Below are 15097 nucleotides of genomic sequence, written 5' to 3'. Positions count from 1 at the left end.
TCCACATGGACAAGGGGAAGATCGAGGCAATCATCCTGGCCATTATCCACCACCATCAAGGAACTTCAACGCTCTCTAGGATTCACCAATTTCTACCGCCGCTTTATATGTAACTACAGCGCCATCACCAGTCCTATAACCAGCCTTTTCAAGGTAAGCCCAAGTGTCTGTCCTGGACACCAACTGCCACTGAAGCCTTCACAACCCTTAAAGGAGTCTTCACCAGTGCACCACACCCCATTCACCCTAACCCAGAGCTCTCTTTCATGGTTGAAGCAGATTCCTCTATGACAGGAGATGGAGCAGTTCTCTCCCAGTGGCAGGGGAATCCACCAAAACTCCACCCATGTGCCTTCTTCTCACGGAAGCTCAGCCCTGCGGAGAATAATTATGACATTGGTATCCTGACATTGAACTATTGGCAATAAAACTGGCTCTAGAGGTGTGTAGACACCGGTTGGAGGGAGCGGCTCATCCTTTTGTCGTATTAACCGGTCACAAGAATCTCCAATATCTCAGAGAAGCAAGATGCCTGATTCCCCACCAGGCTAGGTGGGCATTGTTATTCACCAGGTTTGAATTCACTATTTCCTATAGACCAGGTCCCCGTAATATCAAAGCCAACGCCTTGTCCCATATCCATGTCTCAGAGGAGGCCATTGAGGAACAGTTAAAGATAATCCACATTCATCTCATTTTCAGTCCCATCCAGTGGAAAACTCTGCCAGTCGTCACTGAGGATGCTCCCGCCAATTACCACGAACACAGCACACTCCTCTAATTCACACCACGCACTCCTCCTTGGGCACTGGGCACCCCGGGGCTGATGCCACTCTCTCGTTGCTAAAGGACCGCTTCTGGTGGCCCAACATCGCTACAGATGTGAGAAGGTTCTAACAAGGTTGTCCAGAGTGTGCCATCTCCAAAAGTTCCCGTCACCTTCCTGCCGGCAATTGTACCCGTTACCCATACCTAACCATCCCTGGTCACACCAGGGAGTTGTCTTCATTACCAACTTACCACCCTCTGACGGTAACCCCTGCATTCTAGTCATAATTGATTGATTCTCTGTCGCCTCATTCCCGTCAAGGGTCTACCTACCACTATGGAGACAGCAGAACTCCTAATCAACTGAGTCTTCAGATAGTATGGCATACCAGAGGACATCGTATCAGCTTGTGGTCCTCAATTTATATCCAGAGTATGGAAATCCTTATTCAAGCTTCTAGGTGTGACCATAAGTCTCTCCTCTGGCTATCATCCCCAATCTAATGGACAAACATAACGTAAGATACAAGAAGTTGGACCCTTCCTAAGAACCTTCTACCATGGCAAACGCAACTTCTGGAACCAGTTCCTTGGCTGGGTCGAGTATGCCCAGAACTTCCTTCGCAAACCATCAATAGGTCTCACACCATTCCAGTGCATGCTCAGTTACCAGCCCTAACTATTTCCCTGATCAGAAGAGAGCCCTCTTATGATCCAGCCGTTGATTATTGGGTCCGGGAGAGTAAGATAGAGTCTGGGACGATGCCACCACCTTCAACGGGCATTGCGCAGGCAGGATATGACAGTTAACCTTCGCAGAGCCACATCCCCCACTTACCAGCCAGGTCAAAAGGTCTGGCTGTCCACCTGGGACATTAGACTGAGCCTGCCCTGCAAAAAGCTAAGTCCCAGATTTGTCGCTCCCTTCACCATCTTGAACTGATCAATCCTGTCACTTACAAACTGCAAATCCCATCACAATATAAAATTCACCCCAACTTTCACGTATCACACCTTAAAACCTTTCATTCTCCTGTGTCCACAGAGCCTGACCAGACAGAGGAACCCTCTCTCCAATTACTCCTGGAAGAAGGATCGATCTATAAGGTCAAAAAAAATCTGGAATCCCGGCGACGTGGTGGTAGACTGGAATACTAAGTTGACTGGGAAGGCTATGGTCCCGAAGAATGCTCCTGGGTCCCAAAAGACTTCACTTCACAAAGACTCACTTCTGGAAGAGTTCCACAAAACACATCCCGATAGTCCAGAGCCATGGGGTAGAGGAAGACCACCACGTTGTTGGGGTATTTGGCCCTCAGGAGTGGGCTGTGGAGGAGGGGGTACTGTCACAGATCAGTCTTTCCTTCCAATACTCCTGTGAGAGAAAAGAGATCATCAATCTGCCATTCCACCTCTGAGTAACTATAACCATTACGGATCTGCTCACCTGTTGACCTCCCCATTCTTCTCTGAGCTCACCTGTTTAAATAAATCATTCCAGTTCATACTAACCTTCTATCTACAAGTCCACTTGTTACAATAAGATCCAGCTATTTCTGTTCATCTACTTATTTTTGTCATATATATATATATATATATATATATATATATATATATATGCTCCCTTTTTTTGCTCTCTGTCTGGTCTTGTTTGCATTATCTTTCATGTGGATATGTATTTACCATAACTTTGTAGGGTATGTGTTTTATTTTTTTTTTTATATATAGTGACTTCCTGAGCTTCTCGGAATCGTGAGTGTCAATGATGCTGTTATAATGACGCAATTTCCTTGGAAGAAAAGCAACTCCAAGAACATTTTAAGTATTAGTCATAAGCTTTTCTCAAATTTCTTAAATTGTAGAATACTTATTTACCGTACTGGGCATAGAAATGTTTTATTAGTAGTAATAGTAGTAGCAGTAGTGATAGATTTAGATTTAATACAATTCTATGAAATGTTAATGTTCTGCTTGCATGTTGTTCTTTCCTAGCTGGTTATGGGCTTCATTAGCTTAAGTCTTCAACCATGTTAAAGTCCAAACTTTTACATAGTTTTACATATTTTTTTTTTTTTGTTTGTTTCTCTTTTAAAGGTGCCATATGCAGAAATTGAGGTAAAAATATCCATAACATGACGTACACGCATCAAAAGAATTAGAAGAAATAAGGGTGATGATGTCATTAAAAAAATGTCAAGTTATAGTGCTGCAGAGATATCAACCTTAATTAGCATTAGCATTACTAGCCCCGGCCCGACAGGTGTTGTAATACCAGTTTCGGCCGTGGGAGGCGGTATGCGGGCAACATAACCACCAGCCAACCTACAATACACAAATAACTCGCAGGGCCTGTGGGCGTGTACTTGAAACCTGATGTCAATCATGTGGAAAGTACATCCCACTACTTTCAGTTCAGAGATGAGAGCGGAAGGATAGCTGAAGCCCTTGGCAAGAGACCAACACCCGCTACAGGGATACAACCGCGCTCGTAATCACAAATCAAATCCGATAAGAATACCAGAGTAAACATCGGCACTTCTTTTAATCGCTGGAGACAACTGATGGACCTGAAAGAAATGAGGTTCGACTCTGAACTTGCAAGTTAGATGCTGTTAGTATTTCGCTAGAAGTTTGTTTTATATGTTTGTGTATTTGTTTTCGGGAAGTTATAACATAGAAATGTATCGAAGGCTGTTCGATAAACGTGCTAATGTTAGCGATGGCTAACAGTAGCTGCGTTTGATAATTAGCTAGCTATAACTTAACGTTACCCATTTTATTATATAGGGCTGTGCATGTCTTTACTCATGTACATCTCATCAGTAAAGACGCTCCTGTAATTAGGAGTATATCTCCAGCACGTGTGTTCAGATCAGGATTGCCAGGTTTTCACAACAAATCCTGCCCAGTTGCTTCTCAAAACTAGCCCAATCTCGCTTCCAGAAGGTTCCCCGATAAAACATTGCTTCCCGGGGTTAAAATATAGGTTTTTTAGCAGGGTTGCCTTGGTATAATTTGCTTTTTAGGGGCTAAATATCACGTTATTTGTATTGCAACATCGATGTTAAAATCGCAGGCGATTCTTTGTCGATTTTGAAAGCGATTTTGTGTTAGTTGTCGGTAGACTAAGGCTCTGTGCAGTAACTGCCGCTTCACCTGAACCAGTGTTGCCAAGTCTGCGGTTGTTTTTCATGTCCGCGATTTGAAGCAATCCCAATACCAATAACGTGATATTTAGCTCCTAAAATGCTAATTTTACCAGGGAAACCCTTCCCCAAAATTTATATTTTAACCCCGGGAAGCAAGTTTTATCGGGGAACCTCCCGGAAATGCGATTGGGCTAGTTTTGGACTAGTTTTAAGAAGCAACTGGGCAGGATTTGTTGTGAAAACCTGGCAACCCTGATCTGAATGCACATGCTGGAGATATACTTCCAATTACAGGAGCATCTTTACTGATGAGAGGTGCATGGAAATCGCATTCGATTTTTTGCACAGCCCTATGTATCATAACTAACCTGCTCTGTCTAGTCTGTTGGTCTCCATGTCCTCTTTGCTTCGTGGTTTTTCTGTGCGTGAAAAATTGATGTGTGGCGTGAAAGCGTGTGAAAAGAGTCAATTGCGTGTGTCTCACGGTGAATGCTTGAGAGTTGGCACATTAGTTCTCAAGCAGAATAAAGGACAGGTTGATTATTGCTGTTTAGCGTTTGTATTAATCTATGATGTGTCCCTGTTTGCCTACAGAGACTTAAAAAAATTAATTAAAAGTGATACGTGGACCAAGGTGTCTGAGATTGTTCATTTTAAGTAAAGGACCCTAATATTTCGTCCAAAACAATATTTAATGAGGTTATAACTCCTTGTGATTAGTCTGCATGAGATCAACAAGCTTGTTTGCTTTGCGGCCGCTTTAAATACAAAATAAGCATTCGATCTACGTTAGAGCGTCTGAGCGCTCACAAATCTTTCTGCAGCGTCGTGAGCAGAGCGGCAAGAGCGATTTTTGACGCTCTAGACGCCGGCGGTGTGAACGCACAGTTAGGCTTCGGCTATGGCTGTAGTGTTGTTGTGAAAGTAGGGGCGGAGCATAGAGACTATGCCGTTTCTCGTTTGTTACTCTAGAGTAGACCAATTCACTTTATTGAGGCATACTGCCCCCATCTGGTATGGAATGTGGAGTATGACTTGATTTTTTTTGCCAAACATTACAGATGGCACCTTTAAGATAACATAATTAAATGTATTGACTCTTTTTTTTTTTTTTTATCCATTTTGTGGTGAAATGTGACCCTTTACCAATATATGCAGATACCAATATACTATATAGTCTAGTAGGTTATTTTTGCTCTCTTACAGATCTCAAATTAATCACAGGTCAGGGAAAGAGGACCACAGCGGCCACACATTTACCCCCTGTGTTTGTTTGCACTATAAATAAATTGGTTCTGGCTGACTAAACTCTTTAATGAAAGTGTAAATGGTTTGGAGAAGCAGAACAGTCAGGTCACAAGGATTAACATGCCACTTTTCCGCAGGCTTGATGTTTAATTATAGAAAAGTTGTTATTTCCCTTCCTCATTATCACATTTTGTGTTCACTGTGGATAGTGAGCATTTGTGAAAGATCAAATGGAGAACAAAGTCAAGGCCAGTCTGCCAAGAGAAAGGGGTTCATGACAGGGCAAAGTGTGTAAAGGTCACGGTACTGTAGTTGACCACATGCTGAAAAGGAATTCAGAACACATTAGGTGCCACAAGTCTTGAAAGTACAACTGCACAATCAAGACTTTTTTTTTTTTTTTTGTTCCAGACCTTAACATTTCCTTGATAACATCTTTTATTATATTAATATATACTGTAATAAATATATTTGTGAATGTTTATCAAATCTTGGGTTGTTACTTTCTGTGTGTAGCACCTGCTGCTCTGCAGATCCTTTTGTTAGAAGCAAGCATCTTATTTGTTTGAGAAAAAAAAAGACATTTTATTTTCATGTTGTGTTTTTAAAAGGCTGCGTTTACACTGGCACAAAAAAAAAAAAAAATCAGATTTTTTTTTCTCACATCTGACACAGATCAGAACTTGTTGCACACATGTAAACACAAAAACCCACACAAGATTTTTTTCGCATCCGATCTGAGCAACTTCCAAATTTCTAAACACACATATCCCATTCTTCTCACAACTGCCAATGCAAGGGCGACCCATTTGCTCATAAAGATTTTTAATGGCATTTTAAAGGGTTAGTTCACCCAAGAATGAAAATTCGTCCATGAGGACATGACTGCAGCAGCCATTGAGGCCGAAACTAGCACATCTAGTGAGAAGCCTTTTTTTTATTATTTGACTTAACATTATTTTACTTATCCGTTACACTGAAGAGACATTTTTGAAGGACATTGTTTTTGGCTTTTGCAATTTTGAGGTGAGTTTTATTTTGGTTGATTGCTGTTCTCACGAATAAACTCTTACTTTTTTTTGTATTTTTTTTTTTTTTTATGTTTTCTGTGCCTTGTCTTGGACTTTAATGCCACTTTCATTCTCCCTTGGTGCTTTTAGTCAGTTTGTATCTTATCTTTCTTATCTTAACTTATCTTATATTATCTTATCTTACCTTTTTAGCCTCCTGTATACTGTATGTATAGCCCTAGTGTTTCTTTAGTTCTTTGTGAGCTGTTGAATGTAATGGTTGTCTGTTTGCCCATCATTCTGTCCTTTGTTCCCTTTTGATTTTGACTTATTGTTTGTCCTAGCTTTTCCATGAAATGTCTGCACACAGATCCTTGACTCTGCCTGTTTCCTCAGGTTCTCCACAACATTACAGTTTCTGACCGACATGTCTCTTTGACTTGTGCTTCTTTGAGCCTGTATTTAGTATTAGTAAAATACTTAAGTACAGTTAAAATCAGATACTCTAATACTTTTACTCAAGTTGTTTTGGAATTTGTGACTTGTAACTTACAATAGAGTAATTTTCACTGTAAGGTTTCTGTACTTTTACTCAAGTAAAAGTTTTCAGGTACTGGTTTTCAGGTACTCAGGTGGGACTAAACTAGCTCCTACTTCAGAATAGGGTCTAAGCCAGCACAATGTAAGCTACCAGTGGCATAAGTGTTGATTGGCTAAAAGAATGCCATACAAAACACTGGCACCGGGAAAACATTGATAGATGGACTGATGCCAAAGTCCAGGCACTTCTTCATCCTCCAGTTGACATCATTGCCCCACTTAAATGACGTCACTGACTGCCATTGAGAATGCAACCAGGAAAATTGCCCTAGGGGAAAATGTAGTTCACTGGTGGACTGCCTGTAAAGTTCATGTGACTACCTGGTTTGAAAGATAGTGCCTTATTAAATTTTTGACTGGAATGAAAATAAGGATGTGAGGGATAGCAGTACACTGAATTTAATGGCTTGTAGACTTTTGGTCTATACCTCACAGGCTCATTTTGATCTATGTTGAAGTAATGATACATAAAAAAATAAATAAATAAATAATTGTACTCTTTTAAACTAAAGTTCATCAAAGTTTGTGCACCTATTGTTGCTGCCTCCAGTAGTTTGTTGTCTCATGTTTCATTTTAGACTATGAAAAAATGAGATGAGCCAGTTTAAGTGCCCCTTTTATGCCATTAAGGTTGCTAATATCGTTTTATAGGTCTCCTAAAACATGTTTACATGCATGCAAGATCAAAAAACGTTAGTTTTCTCAGAAAATAGATTTAATTTTTTCTAATTTATTTAATTTTTTAAGATTTAATTTATTCTAAATTATTCATAAAGGACTAGTGCAAGAATCAGTCTCTCTAAACCCATTCTTTCCGTGAGTCCTCACTGCTGTGATTGGTCCAGAGATCTCTCTACGGCTCTGGATTTGTCTACCGCGTACAGCGCGTTGAAAACAAAACGCTCATTGACAGATTGACAGCCCAGGAGACTTGTCAATACATAGAAAAATTGGTATGGATTGTTGCTTACCAACTCGGACAGAGTCTGATGATGAAATAGTTGAAGTGGTTGATTGACAAAAGACTGATTCACAAGCACGACTGGAGCAGGACATTTCTCAGAGGTAAGTGTGAACTGTTGACAAGTTTGTGGTAATTATGAGATGTGATCAAACAAATTTACTCTCACAGCGTAGGATACAGCATCTTCTTGATATGTTGTTAACCACAGAAATTTTACGGTTTGTGGTCAGGCAAGTTGGCGACGTAGAACATGGCAGACATTGTGCAAATGTGTTACTTCATGATGTAGAGCCGTATCAATAAGATTTCAAATTCCTGACGACTCATTTTGGTGATTGTGAGCTCTTTTTTTTTTTTTTTTTTGACAGACATCTATTGTGGACGACACTACATTTATGATCTACCCTTGTGAAAAATAAATGTAATTAAGTATACTTTAATAAAGTGTACTTATTGTGGAAATAATATACTTTAAAATAGTTTTGTCAAAAGTATTGTAAAAGTACACCATGAGCACAAACCCAGAGCAGTAGGCAGCCATTTATGAGTGGGCACCCAGGGAGCAGTTGGGGTTTGGTGCCTGTCATGCTGTCTAGTCTCTGTTTCCCTGGGTGTCCACTAGTGGGCTCACTTCCCCTTAGGCACTTCACCGTAGGCACTAGAATTCCTCTAGTCTTGTCCTGTCATCACAGTAATTGCACTCCTGTTAATTGCACCAGGTGCAGGTACTTTATTGTCATTAGTCTCCCTATAAATACCTGTCTTTTCCTGTTGTTTGTATGGAGTCCTTACCCTTCATGTTGCCAGCATTCTTGTATTCCGAGTTCCTTCATTGTCTTCTCGTCCTCCGAGTTACAGTTCCTTTTCCTTTCCTGTTCCCTCTTTTGTTTATTTGTTCATTTGTTTTTGGACTGATTTTTGGTTTTGACCTTGGACTGTTGTTTGACCACGATTTGACCTCGAACGCAAATCCGTCGTCAAACTGGGCCTTGTTTGTAAAACAAGCATCTTCGAAATGCAGGGAACAAACAAAAACACTTGCACAACTCCGTTGATGCTCTGTAAAAATAAACTCCATCCACTGGTCCCTTAATGCTGTTTTTTTTTTTTTTTTGTTAATTTGTGCAGGGTTGTCTTGCCCTGGCAACCAAAAACACACTCCTTTTGTGACATTTCGCGACGCTCTCGCTCTGATCAGTGAATGCCTGTTGTGCTCTCAGTGCTCTGCTATACTGCTATACATTTCACCCCACCTTTAAGCATCGATATCGCGATGTACGAATCCATGATAGTCACATCGCAGGATGTGCGATGTAGGCTGTCGTAGTTGATCTGTTATTCATTAACTGTACGGGCCAGCAGCTCCCCGGCCCTTGACGAATGTGATTCGCGGATTAAATGCACAGCTTAAACATCATAGAGGGAAAGTTTATCATTGACAGGACTGAAAACACATGCAAGTTTAACGGGACAGAGAGAGAGCGTGCGAGAGAGAGACAGTGAGAGAGCGAGAGCGCGCGCGAGAGAGCAATCCGTCTTCAAACAACACGAGCGCTGTCTTGCTCTCTCTCCCTCGTGCATATTAATCAATTGACACGATGGTGTCGATGTTTAAATCATTTAAAATGAGAATGTAAGTGTGCTCACCCCATTTTTTTTGTATGAAAAAATATCGCAATATATATCGCAGAAAAATAAAATATCGCAATGTCATTTTTTCCCAATATCGTGCAGCCCTAGCGCCAGTGCTTTAGCATGTAGTGCCTCAGTAGCAGATTTTTACTGGCACAATTGTATTTATAGTTTCTACACTGCATGAAGTTTGCTATCAAAGTAACGTTAGATCTGCTTAAGAAAAAAAAAAAAAAAAGCAGGTTCATAAAAGGCAAATTAATGAATGAACAATAATATAGACAATTACATTATACCTATATATATATATATATATATATATATATATATATATATATATATATATATATATATATATATATATATATATATATATATATATTTATTTATTTTTTAAGTGTAGGAAAACTGCTTCAAAGATATTTTCAAAAATCATTATCTCCTCAGAACGTTTCATCAATCAATCTACTACTGTTGGAGCAATTAATCAGAATTCTTAGTTGCCCTTCAATACTGTATTAGCAGCAGATGGAGAGCCAGGTTATCTGCCTAACAACAGAATGTGCACGACTTCAAAAATGTTACTTTGCAGCAAAATCCATCGCAACAAAAAATGATGACTTAAATATTTCACGAAACGTTAAAAGTAGGGCTGGGCAAGTTAACGCGTTTTTATCGCGTTAACGCATTAATTAATTAACGCCGACAATTAGTTTATCGCGCGTTAACGTACTTTTTATTTTGAAAGTCCGTTACTCACTGCGTTTCAATACACATAGCTAGACTGTAATAAAACAACCGAATACAACACAAACCATGGGTCACAGGAGGGGTGGGATGTTTATCAGTAGGCTACTGGCTGCTTGGGATGAGCTAGCGCGCAAAACAGAAAATCATGTCCAGAGTCGAATTCCATCTGGTTGGAATGTCTTGTATAAGCGACTCCTTCTTTTGTCCAAGTTCAATTTGTTTTTGTTCTAATTCTGCAGCACTCGCTGCACTGTGCTTAAAATGGCCCACAACCTTTCTTCATTTGGCCAGGACGTTGTCAAACGCGCTGTTGTGCAGAGATACTATGACTGAACGCTGGAGACTGCGCGCGACGCAGGGGACGTGTTCAAAAGGCAGATGTCTTGCAGCAGCGATCATATTTCTTGCACTATCTGTGCTAAGTGTGCTGACTTTATTTGAAATGTCCCACTGCTGTGCAACATGAATAAAATGTTTAGCGCACGTTTCAGCAAAATGTCTCTCTTTATCATCTGAAAATGTGAATAACCTTGTGTGTCTTAGCAACTGGCTAGGTGCAGATGAGTAAGTAAATGTAAAGTTGGAAGAATGGATAAATGAAGTTAATTTTGTCCACTCAACCTGCATCACTGAAAGATTTTTTTTTTTTTTTTTTTTTTTTGGACTGAGATTCTTAGTCTCTTAAAGGAGATTGATGTTGTTGCTCGGAAGGGGCCAGTTAAAATGTAATGATCGAGGTTCTGGACAATTTTTTTTTTTTTTTTTTTACAAACTAAACAAAACTTTAATGTTTTATTTAATAAAACATTAATGTTTTAATGTTTTATTTATATGTTAATGTTATATTTAATTTGATTACATTAATGTTTAAGTTAAGATTTACAAGAAATGTTAACTGCTACTAACTTTTAACTGCTGTAAAAAAGCACTTTATTTTGTTTAAAGTTTTGACAAACAACATTTTATTGCACTTTTATTCATACAGCAGAACTTTGAAAGAATAAAATTACACAATACACTACTTTTGATTTCATTATTGAATTTTGCGCATGCTGCGATTAATCGTGATTAATCGCAGAAAATCATGCGATTAATCGCGATTAAAATATTTAATCGTTGCCCAGCACTAGTTAAAAGGATTAAAAATAAAGCTAGATTTAAACATTCAGTAATGTTGGTAACTTACAAAGTAAAGTTAGTGGTATTCCTATATTTCCTAATGAACTAATATGAACTAATTCAGAAGTAAAGTACAACAAAATTCAATTCGTTCAGTCGCACATGCATACTATATGTTCTGTTCTGCTATTAGTAATTCACCTGTCTCAGTCAATAGAGTGCCGAAGTTATGACGTCACTTTGTAGGACAACCCGGAAGTTAGTGGCACATGGGTTCCCTCGATCGAAAAGCCTATGCATTTTCCCCATAGACTTTTGGAAAATCTGAAAAAATAAGATCTTCAACAAAGAGTAATGACCCGTACACGTTTTGTCTATCAAGATAATCTTTAAAAGTTAATCCAAAATGTATATATTTTCAAACCTAAATAAAGTCGTCAGATATAAAATGCTAACGGTAGGCTATAAATGGACTGCAGCAGCACACCATGGTCGCAGATCAATGTCATCATCTAGCTTCCTCAAACTTTATTTAAAAAACACGCTCACTCATTATGATCTGCACTGTATATGAACACTTTTATTGAACACTAGTTTACAGAGTCTCCGCTGGGTAACATCGGATGGAAAACGGTAAAACAAGCATCTTTCATTCGACGACTTGTGGTTGCATCTCGGGACAAAACAAAACACCATTGTCGACTACAGTCGAACTACAGTCTCTCCACAGATATAAAGAACCTTAATATCACAGAATTCTGTATACAACGATATTTGGAAAAACTACAATTTGAAAAGACTAAAAATATAACATTATGTATTAACTGAAAGGTAAACTTCTAAGAACATGAGGCTGAAACACGGGCTAGTGAGAGATTTGCTGTTTGTCAAGATGACGTATAAAGTCCCTGCCAAAGGATGTAGTCCCTTTTAGCAACTTGTTAGCAACCACCGTTTTTAAGACACGATAAAGTAAAAAAAAAATGATCACAAGCAGGTTATAACTGGTGTGTTTTAAGTCTTAGATCAGAACTTGAAAATATTTAGAGGCTTTGTTAACCACAGACTTTATTTCAGGCGATTTAGCAAAAAGCCATTAAAAAAACCCACATACTTTAGGGCGAAAGAACCGGAAGTGCTAAAATGCTAACTCACTTCCGTGTTTTGGCCTACAAAGTGACGTCAAAACTTCGGCACTCTATTGGCGCCCACTCTTGTTGTTAATGTAAACAGTAAAAGTCTTCCTCATACAAACTAATGCTGCCTTCACGTGCTATCTTAAATTTCCTCCTGCTTTTGAAATCGTGATTTTGACTTGAGAGGGTGTTAATTTCCATTTTTCTTGTTTTTATATTTTTTTTAAATAAACTATTTATTTATTTATTTAGGGTTCACAATACATATAGGGTTCTACAATATATTACTACTACTACTACTACTACTACTACTACTAATAATAATAATACATTATTATTGTACATTATCTGTACAATATATTATTATTCATACAGTGGCCATGATTTAATTGATAATAATACTATTATTCAATTCAACTTTATTTACAGACACAAGGTCAATTAAAAATTAATTAATTAATTAAATAATAATCATTATATATATATATATATATATATATATATATATATATATATATATATATATATATATATATATATATATATATATAATTATAATTATAATAATTATTGTTTTTATTATTATTATTATTATTATTATTATTATTAAGAATATTTGTATTTTATAGTTAAATATTAGGCTCATTTAAGTTATAAAATAATAATAATAATAATAATAATAATAATAATAATAATAATAATAATAACATTACACAATTTTTCTACACTGTCCCATGAACAAATGGTGCCATTTTATTTTCCAAAATTAGTATTTGCTAGTGGGAGGGCAGTTTATAACTTAACTTAAATACATAAGTTGGCAGAAGTTTTTTAGGATGAACTTGCAAATCCTTGTCCACAAAACTAAACTTTTTAAGTTTATGGAAAGAAATTTGGTTTATGTTGAATAAATGTATTAAACATAGTTTTACTGACTTTTCCATAGATTTTTGCTGAGCCAACACAACAAAACCAGTAATTTGAACCTTTTTCAAATTGTCTTTTAAATTTTTTTATAGTGTACGTGGGGAACACCTGGAAAGAAATCAAAAACGGTACAGAGTCTGACACTATTAGTTTGAACTAAAAAATACTTAAATGTCATTTGCACGTATACTATTATATAATGATAAATTTAATTTCTAGATATATCTCTGGCAACGAAGTTGCAATTAGCATATTTACATTTTTATCTTAACCATCTCTTAGTCTTTATTGTTTGCTAACACACAATTTCACAAAACAATTCACCTTTTTATCACAACTATAACAACAATCTCAAAACTACACACAAACTTCTGCAAACTTTCAACTCTCAGGTCAAAATCAATCATTTTAGTCAAAAATATGTTCTCTTTTGTCAGACTCATGATACACAAACCTGTCAAATGACATATATTCCTGCCTAGAAAACACTAGTGAGATAATTTCAAAACACTTACATTTACCTTTTGGGAAACAGGAATCCTTTTGCTAGTCAGTGTCTGTTACAGAATATGACATAAATAGAGGGGTGCAAACACAGTAAAATTCAGTAATAAGCTGTAAGAAAAGTTACTTTTGTTACACTGCTGTAAAGAGATCTTACAGTAAATGAAAATGCACTACAAGAAAAAAGTTCAAAGACCAAGCATCTGAATATACATTAAACACACATTGGAATAAATAACTAACTAAATTAATTTATTTATTCAGCATCCTCTGCCAAACTGCATTACAGTATTTGTAGTATCCGTATTACTGTAGTTTCTTACTCTTCTGACAAAATACTTTTCTACCTCCCCTAGACAGTTGTCTCTCAGTTCTGTTAAAAGAGCACATGTAAGGACTACATGGCTACAAAACAATTAAACAGTAATGAGTTTGAAGGTGTACAACATGTGCTACAGTATTTATTGTGCATAGAATAATGAAAGTTATATCATCTGAAGTACTGCTACAATGTACTGTAATTATATTGTATGTGTAAGTAGTATTGAAACCCTGTAGAGGAGCCTGCCCTGTAGGCCAACATCCTTCATGTTCAGTCCATGCAGAACAACATGGTCAAATATAGTGCTTTTTTTATTTCAACAGGAACAAATGACATTTGACCTCGTCCCCTTCATTGTTATTTCCCCTTCCTATTCCTTTTCCATTCATCTCCCACTACCAGGATTCATATCATCCTGAGATTTTGACCAGTTTTGCTACTTAATGTTCACACATTTGTTTCGAGACCTGTATGTTTTGAAAAATAAATCAGTTATAGTGTGTTAGCAATCGAGAAAAAACTGTAATTAGTTACAGGGTTAGGTTAGGGTTAGGGTTACAAACCCTACAAAAAAGTGGAAAACCCTCTACATTTATCTCTAAAACAATTACACAAATACACTTAGAAAGAGTCTGGAGAACAATGCAAAATTATTTTGTCCTTTACATACAAAATTACCTAATCTCATCGTCACAGAAAACATTATTTTGTATGATTTATAAGACTGTCTCCTCATTGGGGACCAAAAATCTCCACAAGGTCAAAATTTACTGAAATGACTATCATTGTGGAGTCATTTGATCCCCATAACATATATGATTACTAACACACACACATACACACACATATGTTTGTTTTTGTGAAAAGTGGGTTCATCCCATAGGTGTAATGGTTTTTATACTGTACAAACTGTATATTCTATGGCCCTACACCAACCCTAAACCTAACCCTAACCCTCACAGGAAACT

Source organism: Carassius gibelio, chromosome B24 (genome assembly GCF_023724105.1).
Source record: "Carassius gibelio isolate Cgi1373 ecotype wild population from Czech Republic chromosome B24, carGib1.2-hapl.c, whole genome shotgun sequence".
NCBI classification, from domain to species: Eukaryota; Metazoa; Chordata; class Actinopteri; order Cypriniformes; family Cyprinidae; genus Carassius; species Carassius gibelio.
This window is presented reverse-complemented; position numbering follows the sequence as displayed.